Source organism: Strigops habroptila, chromosome 7 (genome assembly GCF_004027225.2).
Source record: "Strigops habroptila isolate Jane chromosome 7, bStrHab1.2.pri, whole genome shotgun sequence".
Classification (NCBI taxonomy): domain Eukaryota; kingdom Metazoa; phylum Chordata; class Aves; order Psittaciformes; family Psittacidae; genus Strigops; species Strigops habroptila.
The window spans coordinates 46,217,068-46,230,682 of NC_044283.2; the positions used below are offsets into that span (position 1 = coordinate 46,217,068).

Consider the following 13,615-nt stretch of genomic DNA (forward strand, 5'->3'; position numbering starts at 1 on the left):
TGCCACACAGCTTAAGCAGCACTGCACTGTTCAGGAGCACTGAGGAATATTGTGCCTGTAAGTCAGTATTTTAAGTAGTATCAGCAGCATACTGTGATGAATGTGCACCACAGCAGTTCACACTCCTGCCTGCCTCTAGACTGCAGCGTCTGTTCTTCTCACAGATAATGACTGAATTTGATGGCTATATTCTCCAGAGCCTCCCCTCCAGCACTACTTCACACCTGAACAAACCCAAGTGCAAAATGCTTCCACTCTGATTTGGTAGCAGTTAAGACTACCATCTTTACAGGGTATAAACAACATGCAAGACAGTGAAAGCTCAAGCTCTGCACATAGTGACTCAGGAGATCCATAGCAACTACATCAAAACATCTTCAATTTTTGCATTAGCAACATTACTTTTAGCATACTATCTACCGGACTACCCACTGGCTCCCTTGCTAGGTAGAGCTTTCCAAATAAGGCATAACGCTGGCATGACCTAAGTCTATGTATTGTAAAAAATAAAAATAGCTACTATGCATAGTGGGTAAGTCCTTACCAACATTTATCAACAGGAATCACTTGTAAGAATTCACCCAAAATATTCACAGTACAGAGAAATTGTTAATTGGTAAAGAAAATCTAATTGGCAATTACAGGTCCAGTCCTTAACTAGATACAGAACTGCAGTCAAATTGTTTTCCCCTAGCATGAAAACACATCTTTTAGGTTCTTGTCAGTCCAGAAGCAAACCAATATGGAAAAAAACTGCAGATACCTGACCATCCTTTTCTGGGCAGATGAAAGTTCTCTTCTATACACATCATTGACCTAGGACATACCTGCACACAATCTGGAAATGTTGCTGGGCCATATTAATATCACACATCGCTAAAATGACCAAAAGACATTTGACAAACACCGATGTACTACAAATGGCATCGTCACTGCACAGCTCCACTTATCATATACACTCTATCAAGCAGGTACTTACAGTCTTCAGGGTTCTCTTAAGAAGTCTCTGACATTCCTGTTGTAAGGCTAGATGGGATTTGTAGGTTGCCTGTACTAGGACAAAACTTCTGCTGCCTCTCAGGGACAAAGCAGATGCCAGATGCAAACCCCAGAACTGCACAATGCTCACAAAACCATTCCCCCAGATAGAAAACAGGTGTGCTCACTGTGAATGTGTCTGAAAGACTTCTGATTGATCAGACATGTTCATGGTCACCTGTGAGGGAGTCTTTTCTAGGCTCAGCATACTAAGAAACGGTGGGATTGCTGCTGCAACCCCAGAGATTCAGGGTGCTGCTACTGCTGCTGGTAGGGGGATAGGTGCTGCTGCAGTGAAACTTCCCTTTCCAGCAACAGCCCCTTCCTCATTGCTCTCCTGCCTTTCCTGTCATCACCCAATGGTCCTTGTTAGACTGAACAAGCAAAATAGGGAGCATGCCAGCCCCTCAGCTGCATTTCTTGATGTGGCAGCTCCCCTTCTCCTCTAGGGAGAACAAGCAGTCAATGGGGCAAAATCATTCCATGGACTCTCAGTTGAACCACACTGGCCTGCTCATCTTGTCAGGGAAGGAGACAATACAGCTGTTCTTCTGAACATCCACTTTTATCCAGGTGTGGGGAAGAAAACTGGTCATCAGAAACATGGATCCCTGCTGAGCGGGGGAAATTGACTCACACCTGATTCACCTTCTTCCATATGTCCTCAGGAAAATCAAAGGGCAAAGGTTTCTATAAGCTCCAGGTGGGTATTACAATACCCTCAAAACACTGCTGCAGTTTCTAACAACAGAAACTTCTCACTTTTTCCCATGACTGCCCCAGGCAATTCTCTGCTGCACTCTGGAATTCCTGCTCTGGGCCAGCAGCAGCTCCTGCTGAATGCAAACCATTAACTACAGAAACACGGTTGCCCAGGTCAAGAAGTCCTTCCAAAATACTAGTATTTAGCAATGGACTGTTGAGAGTTAACTATAAGAGCAGTATATAGTTTCATTTAATGAATCACTAGCTGATTGCAGCTAACCACACAGTCCTTTAATAATACCTATCCTTAAAAATAATTTCTTTGAACAAGGTAGTCATTGCTATTTGTAAATTTACTATTTCAGCATGGCAATTCTTTCATGTTTTTTCTACTTAAACAAAGATCTTTATAGAATTTCTTGAGGGGCAGGGAGGGGAAGCGTACTGACCATGCACCTGTCCTCTAAAGGTTCAGAAATGGTCTCCATACCTCTTACAATCTCCTCATTCAAGAAGCAGGATTGAATAGCATTTGGGGTAAGAGTCTCTTTAGCACTTAGCCCTAAAGATGGTCTTTTTAATAGCCGTAAAATCTGCAGAGGGAATAGGCAAACCAGAAGTTTTAATGGCTGGCTTGCATTTTACTGCATTCCACAGGGACCAGGTGGTTTTACATCCTATATCTACGCTTTTGCTGAAGGTGGTTTAGAATTTCCATTTCAATCAATGCACAGCTTTTATCAGTGCTCTTCCCAAAACCACATCCATTATATGGGGAAACTCAATTACATAAACTTGATTTCAAGATGTTAAATTATTGTCTGGGAAAGGCAAGCCTCCATGAAGTTACACAGATTATTCTGTAGCATCAGTAACAGACTGCTAGGTAATCCTCAGTATTGTCTCCTATTCAACATTTTTTTTTTAAATAAACCACATTTATAGCAAGGTGGGGACTAGAGGTTTAAGGAGCTTTGTGCAACATTTTTGTTCGGGAAATGAACACCTTGGTGCTTTCTTTGTGCAGCTTTGGATTTGAAATCTCTCTAGAGGGGCAGTTTGGAAGGATAGTCATTGTTTAATTAGTACTCTTCTGAATTAGCATCTGGAGTTAAAGATACACAAGTAGGTATATGTCCAAGAAATTCTCAGAAGAATTACATACTGGTAACTGAATATGCAGAAGTTCAGAAAATCACTTACTCTTCCTCACTACAGCTTCTTCAGAGATTTTCTTCCTTTAAATTAGCAAAAACAAGTGCAAAGTCAGCAGGGCTACATGCTCTTCTTCTACTTCCAAAAGTATGTACTCAAAGAGTACAACCCAGAGACAGCTATAAAATCACTTTCTTTTTCAGTTCCTAAACTCAACACATGTGCACCTAAGACCATTAGCAGGTAAGGCACACTCTGAAAACAACAGTGATATCACTGACCACAAAAGGTCAACACAGTCCTGCTTGGGCATGCATGCAGCTGGTCTGGGTATCAGAACTGTCAAGGATCAATAGCTGCTCAGAACCCTGGAAAAATCAGGCTCTTGTATACAGATTTGGAAGCCAAAGTTTAGGTATCAATTCAACTATGTGGAGACTTACCCAGCTTCTAAGGAACCCACCTTCTCCAGCAGACTATGATGCATGTCGTCTTTAGTCAGCCCTCTTGATGGAAGAGCATACAGACAACAACAGGCAGAAACAAATATTTAGTAGGGAGATTTAGGCAGAAAAAAGAAATCCTGCCTGCCACTCACCAATTACTAGCTGTTTTGAACCATTACTTCAAGAATTTTAAAGGACTCCATTAGCTTGATTCTTCAGAAACTTTAGGTAAAACTAAGCCAAACCACTACACTAAAAATTTCAGGTCATTTATTCTTATTTGCTATTACTTTACAATAAATTCTTTTTTTCTAACAACTGCAGTGTAAAGGTTTGCTTATGGAGGGCTGTTTCTATCCATGGGAAAAGCAAGTTGTTGCATACAGGTTACCATACTGTTGGGAGGAGTGCTATAGCTCTAGCTCCTACTACACCTCACTTCTGGCAGGAACAGCTATGCTAGCAGCTGCTTCAGTCCCACTGAGCAAGGAAGGGACTGCAGTATTTAGGTAACAGTTACCTGGAGAGGGAAGGAAAGGTATCTCATGTCAGTGCTTCTCTTCTGCCTACATCTGCAATGGCATTTCTGTGCCGGCCCTCATCCTCAGAGCAGAGAATCACACCTTTGCCTTCACTTCTGACATGCCTTAAGCCAGCTCTGTTTATGAATACCTGAAAGCAAGACAGCTTAAGGCAAGCATGCTAAAATAATTAATTTTTCTATGCCATTAATGGCATATATATTGGTACATGCCATATATGGCATTTATATGCCATACAATGTGCAAAATGTGCCAACAACAAACAGACAAACAATTTCTAGTTAAAAATCATCTATGGCAGAGCCAAACTCATTGTTATGCTGAGAGAAGCCATGAGGAGGAATCTTTCTCTTTTAATTCATAACAAGCCTGAAGAAAAAAGTCATTCAATATCCAGGGCATCATCACCTCCAACATTCTTCACAAAATGAGTTTATTTCAGTTGTAAGTAATTTTATTTTCTGGGAAAAGAATTCCATTTGTATCATGCCAAAGACAACAGAAGGCCATAGGTATTCATCGAGAAGGCTGATTCTTTGCCTTCTGAAATGACTCAATAAGAAACTAGTCAGAAAACCAAGGAGAGTTGAATGACTGGGGATATACACTGACCAACTGTCACCTATCTTCTGCCTGTTTAGATGTAAATTCAGTATGCCAGGTCACAGACCACTTTCATGGAATCATAGAATAGTAAGGGTTGGAAAGGGCCTTAAGATCATCTAGTTCCAACCCCCCTGCCATGGGCAGGGACACCTCGCACTAAACCATGTCACCCAAGGCTCTGTCCAACCTGGCCTTGAACACCGCCAGGGATGGAGCATCCACAACCTCCCTGGGCAACCCATTCCAGTGCTTCACCACCCTCACTGTAAAGAACTTCTTCCTTATATCTAATCTAAATTTCTCCTGTTTAAGTTTGAACCCATTACCCCTTGTCCCACCACTACAGTCTCTAATGAAGAGTCCCTCCCCACCATCCTTATAGACCCCCTTCAGATACTGGAAGGCTGCTATGAGGTCTCCACGCAGTCTTCTCTTCTCCAGGCTGAGCAGCCCCAACTCTCTCAGCCTGTCTTCATACGGGAGGTGCTCCAGCCCCCTTATCATCCTCGTGGCCCTCCTCTGGACTCACTCCAACAGCTCCATGTCCTTTTTATGTTGAGGACACCAGAACTGTACGCAGTACTCCAAGTGAGGTCTCACAAGAGCAGAGTAGAGGGGCAGGATCACCTCCTTCGACCTGCTGGTCATGCTTCTTTTGATGCAGCCCAGGACACGGTTGGCTTTCTGGGCTGCAAGCACACACTGCCGGCTCATGTTAAGCTTCTCATCAACCAACACCCCCAAGTCCTCTGCAGGGCTGCTCTGAATCTCTTCTCTGCCCAACCTGTAGCTGTGCCTGGGATTGCCCCAACCCAGGTGTAGGACCTTACACTTGGCTTGGTTAAACTTCATAAGGTTGGCATCGGCCCACCTCACAAGCATGTCCAGGTCCCTCTGGATGGCATCCCTTCCCTCCAGCGTATCAACCGAACCACACAGCTTGGTGTCGTCGGCAAACTTGCTGAGGGCGCACTCAATCCCACTGTCCATGCCGCCGACAAAGATGTTGAACAGGACCGGTCCCAACACCGATCCCTGAGGGACACCACTCGTTACAGGTTTCCAACTGGACATCGAGCCATTTACCACAACTCTTTGCATGCGGCCATCGAGCCAGTTCTTTATCCACTGAGTGGTCCATCTATCAAATTGATGTCTCTCCAATTTAGAGACAAGGATGTCATGCGGGACAGTGTCGAACGCTTTGCACAAGTCCAGGTAGATGACATCAACTGCTCTGCCCCTGTCCATCAGTTCTGTGGCTCCATCATAGAAGGCCACCAAATTGTTCAGGCAGAATTTCCCCTTAGTGAAGCCATGTTGGCTGTCACCAACCACCTCGTTGTTTTTCATGTGCCTTAGCATGTTTTCCAGGAGAATCTGCTCCAAGATTTTGCCAGGCACAGAGGTGAGACTGACTGGTCTGTAGTTTCCCGGGTCTTCCACCTTCCCCTTCTTGAAAATGGGGGTTATATTACCCTTCTTCCAGTCATCGGGAACTTCACCTGACTGCCACGATTTTTCAAATATGATGCACAGTGGTTTAGCAACTTCATTCGCCAGCTCCTTCAGGACCCGTGGATGGATTTCATCAGGACCCAGTACTTGTGCATGTTCAGGTTCTTAAGATGGTCTCGAACCTGATCCTCTCCTACAGTGGGCCTAAGGTCTTCATTCTCACAGTCCCTGCATTTGCTTTCCAAGACTTTCGTGGTGCGGTCAGAGCATTTACTAGTGAAGACTGAGGGAAAGAAGTCATTAAGAACTTCAGCCTTCTCCAAATCCATGGTAGCCAGTTCTCCTGATAGCTTCCGGAGAGGGCCCACATTGTCCCTAGTCTGTCTTTTATTTGCTACGTATTTATAGAATCCTTTCCTGTTATCTTTTACATCCCTTGCCAAACTTAATTCTAGCTGGGCCTTAGCTTTCCTAACCTGGTCCCTAGCTTCCCGGACAATGCTCCTTTATTCTTCCCAGGCTGCCTGTCCTCGCTTCCACCTTCTATAAGCTGCTTTTTTCCCCTCTAAGTTTCCTCAGCAGCTCCTTGTCCATCCATGGAGGTCTCTTGGCCCTCCTGCTGCACTTTCTTCTAGTCGGGATGCAACACTCTTGAGCACGTAGCAGGTGATCCTTGAATACCGACCAGCAGTCTTGGGCCCCCCTGCCCTCTAGGACTATATCCCATGGAACCTTACTAAGGAGGTTCCTGAAGAGGCCAAAGTCTGCTTTCTTGAAGCCCAGGGCAGTGAGCTTGCTGCATGCTCTTCTCACTGTCCTGAGGATCTCAAACTCAACCATCTCGTGATCACTACAGCTGCCCTGGAGCGTCACATTTCCAACCAGTCCCTCCCTGTTGGTGAGCACGAGGTCAAGCATGGCACCTCTCCTTGTCGGCTCCCCTATTGCTTGAAAGAGGAAGTTGTCTTCCACACAATCGAGGAACCTCCTGGATTGCTTGTGCCGGGCCGTACCGTCCCTCCAACAGATGTCAGGATGGCTGAAGTCCCCCATGAGTACCAGGGCCTGCGAGCGTGAGGCTGCTCCTATCTGTCTGTAGAGCGCTTCATCCACAGAGTCCTCTTGATCAGGCAGTCTGTAACAGATCCCCACCGTAATGTCCCCCATTGCTGTTCTCCCTTTGATCCTGACCCACAAACACTCTGTTACCTTATCACACCAGACAGAGTTCCATACTCTCTAGCCTATCACTGACATAGATAGCAACGCCCCCTCCCCGTCTGCCTGGCCTGTCTTTTCTAAACAGCCTGTAACCTTCCATTCTGACATTCCAGCCATAGGAGCCATCCCACCATGTTTCTGTGATACCAATGACATCATATTCCCGTAGCCTTGCACACATCTCTAATTCCTCTTGTTTGTTCCCCATACTACGGGCGTTTGTATAGACGCACCTTAGCTGAGCTCCAAATGAAGCCGACTCAATGGCTGGGGCAGCTGAAACATCTCTTTCTGCCTAAGGAAATAATGTTAAATCATGAGTGAGCACAGGAAGGCTGGAGAGGAGAGAAGGGGAATGCCACTTGCGCAGCTTTTACATTAATCCTTATCAGACCACTCTCGGGGCAGAATATCTGCTCCTTTTTGCTTTCTTAGCTATAGGTAAGGTGCCTTTATTGGGAGTTAGCTGTGGATAAGAGGGAAATAATGATAAGAGAACAAATAATATAAAATGCTGGAGAACCAGCTGATAGGGGAACTGAGTCTACTCTTGTATTCAGCAAACAGGAAGATTCTTCTCCTCCCACTAACAGAAACTCCACTCCCTAAACAACCCTCCATGGCAACTATTCAATTAGCAATGCTGGCACTAGTGAGGAGGATGAGCCTGCCTCTGGGTTCAGTTCTGCCCCATGGCAGAGGCCTGCTTTATTACTAATGCACCAGTTTGCTGCTGATCACAGACTAGAAATAGATTTAATCTGGGTATATACATATGTTTTTGCTAAACTCATTTTCTATGTACTGAATATCTGTGCAGCTAGGCTAGAGTAGAAGAAAAGCAAAGATAATTTCATGGGAGAAAAAGCTTTTCATTACAGCTATCATGTTTAGTAGAAAGAAAAACACCTATGAAAGCCCCCTGTTGCAGGTCTACACAAACAGCATCACACCTAAATACCAAAATAATGAACAGGAGAGGGATTCAGTAAAAATGCTAACACGTAATATTGTAATGCAACTAGGAAACAGTAACGACTGCATATTTATTCTCACAGAACAAAAACATTAGCCTGCTGAAAACATACACTGTGTTTTAGCAATCACAATCAGGCAGGATCAGAGCCTCAGAGATCCCACACTGTAACAGAAGTACATATTTACAAATATACCATTAAACCAAATATTTAACCTACATGTGAGAGATATTACCCAAGCAAGCTTAATTCTGGCTTTCTTTCATTCTCGAATATTTACTTGCGGAGAAAAAACCTGGTACTCCAGGCTACAATTCCCGTTCTTCCCCTCTATTTCCATTCACACTCACTTCAGCTCCTGCCCCTTTTTTGTAACCCATCCATCTTACTTGTTCCTGCCCCCCCATACCCTTGACCCTGTTCAATCTCAGTTCTACTTGCCCTCACCCTACGTGCTGTATCTTCTCCCACACACCAGTCACCAGTCCCCGCTCCTTTGCCCCTTCAAAGACCCTTGCCACTTTCTCTTCCACCTACACTTCCTTACCCTCCTTTCCAGTTCCCTCCTTGCTCTGCCCAGCTCCCCAGGCCCCTCCTGGGCTTCCTGCACCCAACCTCCCCCTCTCTGCATGCAGCCATGCCAGCTTTCCTTCAGGCTGCAACGGCAAGAGCTCTGAGAAGACAAGGGGAAAATCAGCCCTGGCACTGCACACTGCTGCAGCAGGAAAAGATTAAACAGAGAGAGGAACCAACTCAGACCCCAAAGCCCTAAGATAAAACAAATTCAGTTGAGTGGGCATCAAAAATACCCGAAGGGACAGAACATGCTGTGTGGACACAGAGTCTTCAGAGCCCTAAAGCAATATGCACAAACATATTTAGGCTTACAGCTCCTACCTAAATGTCTAATTCCCTGCCCTCCCCAAACCTACAGCTTGTCAGAAGACTGAAGACCTTTGTGAATCTTGAACTCAGCCATTAGGTTCTGACAAGTCTGCCTGCTGTGTGAGCTAGTGTAGATATTCAGAGGCTCACAAATTGACCAAAAATGGAGAACTTAACATAGCTAAATGTAGACTTGGATGGCTGCCCTGAGAAATTTCAAGTCTCTGCTTGTAAACAGACTACAGTTCAAAAGCAAAACAGGTATGCATTTATTTCAAGATAGACAAAACATCTTTACCTCTTAAACTTGTTCTCAGAAAAGGACAAGTTTACTTGAAACTGTCCCACAATGCAGCCTGAGGCAGATGCTTGGCTTGAAGAAGTTCACCCCAAATGCTTATAATTTGAAAAGTTGCATACAATTTAAAATGAGGTCTCTCTAACAGAAAGCACCAGATTACACTATCTTCATTCATAATTAGCACATACACACTCAGCTTCTTAATTGCTTTTTTCACATTCTTGCCATTGCAGCTACTGTAAACATCACCCTTGAAAATTTAGTCATCATTTTATGTCAGCATTATTTTGTTCTGCTGGGCAGAGCAAGAATTCCACATCAAGATTTACTGGAATTTGAGGTTTTTCACCAACATTGGACAAGGCTTCTTTGATGGAAAAGGCATGTTACACTAACCCAAAATTTTCATTAGTGTTTATTTTAATGTAAAAAAGTATTAAATCTGTCTTAGATTTCTTTGCAAACAAGCAAAACCAGAGTTGGCAGGCCTGTAACTGCTTCCAACCAGTCCTCCAGGAGCTTCATATTATTATTATTAATATTATTATTATAATAATATTATTAATAATAATTGTAATTTCTCCAACTATCCATCAAACTTGCTGTGCATGGCAAGGCTGAACTGCCACACAGCTTTTTGCTGATGGGCTCTGCCAGATATTCTCAAGAGCAGTATCAGAATCTTTTTAAAGCTACTGAAACCCGGCCTATATTCTTCCCCTTCAATAATGTCAGCATAAACCTCAAAAATCATCATTCAACCTCTGAAACAAATTGATGGTTTTACCAGAGCAGAAAAGATACACAAATATGGGTCCTATAGATCGATACACCCGTTAGAATGGATCACCTGAACCTATTCACAACTCTCTGTTGGGAGGGATGTTGCAAGCTTAAGTAGCCTAAGACCAAACAAAAATGACCAAAAAGCCACCTCATTGACTTTCTGAGGTAGTGTCTGTTGGAACAATGCAGGATATTTCAGCAACCTCTACAGTTCTGTGAAAGTTATGAAGATTCTGTGAAAGTAGTGCAAATAAAAAAATAAATGAATAACACATTTCCAGTAACATGAAATTCTCTTTACTCAAACTTTCCTTAGTCAAACTTTTAAAAAATAGGTTATAAAGTCTGCTAATTATAGAGTACTGAACCTCATTCAGTCAATCACAGCATTGGATTCACTCAGAATAAACACTACCACTACTGATAAATGTACAATATTCTTCTTAATACCATTTAGCTACTTGTATGTGCAAGGGCATAATTAAGGTGCTTGATGCTGATCTATGCAGAATACTCATGTTTAAAGGAGCCACTGTCAATATTTCACATTGCTGGATGAAGCGTAACGAACACTAATGAAGAGCTTTGTCATGGTCTTCTAAAGAAGTAGTCTAATAGCCTGGGAATCCTGACACTGAGCATATCAGTTCATTCAAATCTTGTTTCCCAGTCCTTCACCTGCAATCTTTGACTCTAGTCTGAAAAGTTAAGCTATTTTTTCCTCTACCAAATATATCACTCTATTCTCAGGTGTCTGTTGCATGAATCCAGACTCTCCATACACTCATGAGTAACTATCCAGAAGAGGCAAAGCAAAGCGGACAACAAACAATAATATACTTTTACAGTGTTGCAAGGAAGTAGGACATTGAAATTACATATTCTCATTTGTTCAACACACTAAGTTTACATCCAGCTATTAGTGTTTTCACATGCTGTAATACAGTTATTTGTGCTTCTCTGATGCACATAATCCTCTTCTCTTTAGGAAGCTCCAGGAAACACACTTGTTGATTCACACCAGAATATAACGTTATTAACTAAAAGTAGTATTCGTGTGTGAATGTGCCATAGAAAGTAAGCAAAGTGGATCCCAAAAGAGCATCTTATCTTTGCATCTGTATTTTTGCTGAGATTATTCAAAATGCATCCTGGTTACAAGAAATGTCACAATGCAGCTATTACTCTTGTGCAGGGATGCCATTCGAATTAGGTAATAAAACCTACTGAGTAGTAAGATTTTAATTCTCGGTATTTGGTATTGCACAAAGACCTTAAAGAGCTTTTTATAAAATTTGAATAAGATGAACAGAATAACCCCAATAAATATACAAAAAGGGTTTCTCTTAGTAGCTCTGTCCTACTTTTAAAGCTTTCACTCTAATAGCAATGCTATTCTCTGCCTCCCCTGTAGCAGATTGCAGAGTTTTCTCCCGTCTTTGTAGCATGGCTAATAAGTTCTGGGTTAGAGCAGCTTAGACCTCAGGCTACTACTATGTTGAAATCAATTATGCAAAGCCCATTCATTTTGATACAATGTACTAAACTGCTGCTGTCACCGCAGTAGAATGCCTGCTCAGATTGGTTTCTTGGATTTCTCCCCCCCTCTTCTTTTTTATCATTACAATGTCTTCATCCACTGCCAAAGTCGGCATTCTTTGTCGAATATATTGTCTCCTACCTAGGATGCAGTGCTCGCTTCAAGATTAACCAAAACCGACTTGAAATTCCAGTAGCAATGAAAGCTGAAAACGTGAATTCTGCATATAGCATGAGTTTTACATGCAATGAGATTAAGAACCTAATTCATTATATCAAATTCAGCATATCAAATCACTAATTTGGTTACAAATGACTCTTCCAAGATTAAAGAAAGAAAATTCTCTAAAAGCCTAAGAGCTGCACAAATTAAGAAGTCCTTCTCTAACCTTTGTTTTTAAATGGACAGACAATGTGCGTATTAACAAGCTACAATATATATATAACTATTTACTTACAAATTTAGGATGTAGGCGGATACCTTACAGTTCTTAAAAGTGGAATTGGCATTAGCTATCTCAGATTTCTTGTCAAATTTACCTTACTTTTAGAACATATTAATCCATTTCAATTGCGATCATAATTCTTATATGAAATTATCATTTATGGTAATAAAATGAGGAACAATAATAATAAAAAAAAAATTAAAACACACACAAGAGACATTGTGAATATATACCTGAGGTTTCTTAAGGCACCTGAACCAATCATTAATTCAAAGGCACTGAAATGGATGGACTTCTCAAGGAGCTTTTCAGCTTGCGACACTTGCAGGAAAGCTTTTTCTGTTTTTGAAAAAGTGAACATTTCTTTGGTGTTTTAGTATGCCAAGTCAGCTCAACAAAGGGTCAGACAGGAACCAGAAAGGAGGAGGGAGCAGGACTACCCTTTTTGGCAGTAGCAAGTCATTTCATTGGCACAGCCAACTCATGCAACCTCACATCCTACCTTACTAAAGGATGTGAAAAACAACATATGAAAAGGTACTAATACCATTGAAAATTCTGAACTTATCATGTATGATTCAATGTTACATCTTATTCAGAAAATAATAGCCCTTAAAATTGTATTTGAGCCTGTACATGAAGTAAGAACTTAGTAGCAAAAGAATCACAAGCGGCTCACATGTTGCAAGGGAGATGAATTCAGAAAGAAACAGGAAACAATGCTTCAGCCTCTAAATGTGAAGTACTAATGTGGAAGCAGGGGCATAACTTTCAACTTGCAGATCCCAAGCTTATTCAAAAGACTCTAAACAAAGGACACACAAGAACCCCTCAGGAGGGCTGCCAAAAACAAAGTATCAGTACTTCCCTACAAAACTGAGACTGTATTTCCAGGTGCATCCTTTCTGACAGTGAAGCCAATTTAAAAAGGACCTGACTTCCCTCACCCCTTCTTCAACTGCCTTCCTTCGCCTCTCCATTCACAGCCCGTTTCCTGCAAGGTGCCAACGCGATTGCTTGAGTAAGGCATATCACAGAAACGCCCCAGATTAAAAACGACAAGAAAACCCAAACCCCTTCTAATTAGACTCAGTAACTGTGACATAAATACTTTCCAATAGTAAGAATGATACAGCACTTGAATACAGAATAGGGAAATGCTTGAAGTCATGCACCACATAACAAAAGGCTGTAAAGCTACAGAGAAATTTCTCTCTAAATCTACAGGCCTGAGTCTCAATGACTACATTTCTACATGCCTCCTGGGCAGATGAGCACACAGCCTAATTATTCTGAGCCTAAGTTACCCCTTCATAAGAGTGCCTGTGAACTAACAAACAGAAAACATGCAAATTATCTGTAAAAGAAACACCTTGTGACCAGTCACACCTTTAGCTTGGGCACTATAAATTACACACCTTCTTCCTCTAACTTACACAAAGTTTGTGAAATAAAGAAGGTGCAACATGCCACAGGAGAGCTATGTCCACTGTCAGCATTGTGGGAATGT

General features: G+C 42.3%; 1 long non-coding RNA gene across 3 annotated transcripts in view; it reads right to left on the reverse strand.

The window, feature by feature from the left end:
- Positions 1-12,432, reverse strand: part of LOC115610181 — a 62,391-nt gene extending 49,959 nt beyond the window's left edge. For all 3 annotated transcript variants that reach the window (XR_003992147.1, XR_003992146.1, XR_003992144.1), the window contains exon 1: positions 12,339-12,432. This is a non-coding gene — a long non-coding RNA (uncharacterized LOC115610181). The remainder of the gene's footprint in view (positions 1-12,338) is intronic.
- Positions 12,433-13,615: the final 1,183 nt, after the last annotated feature.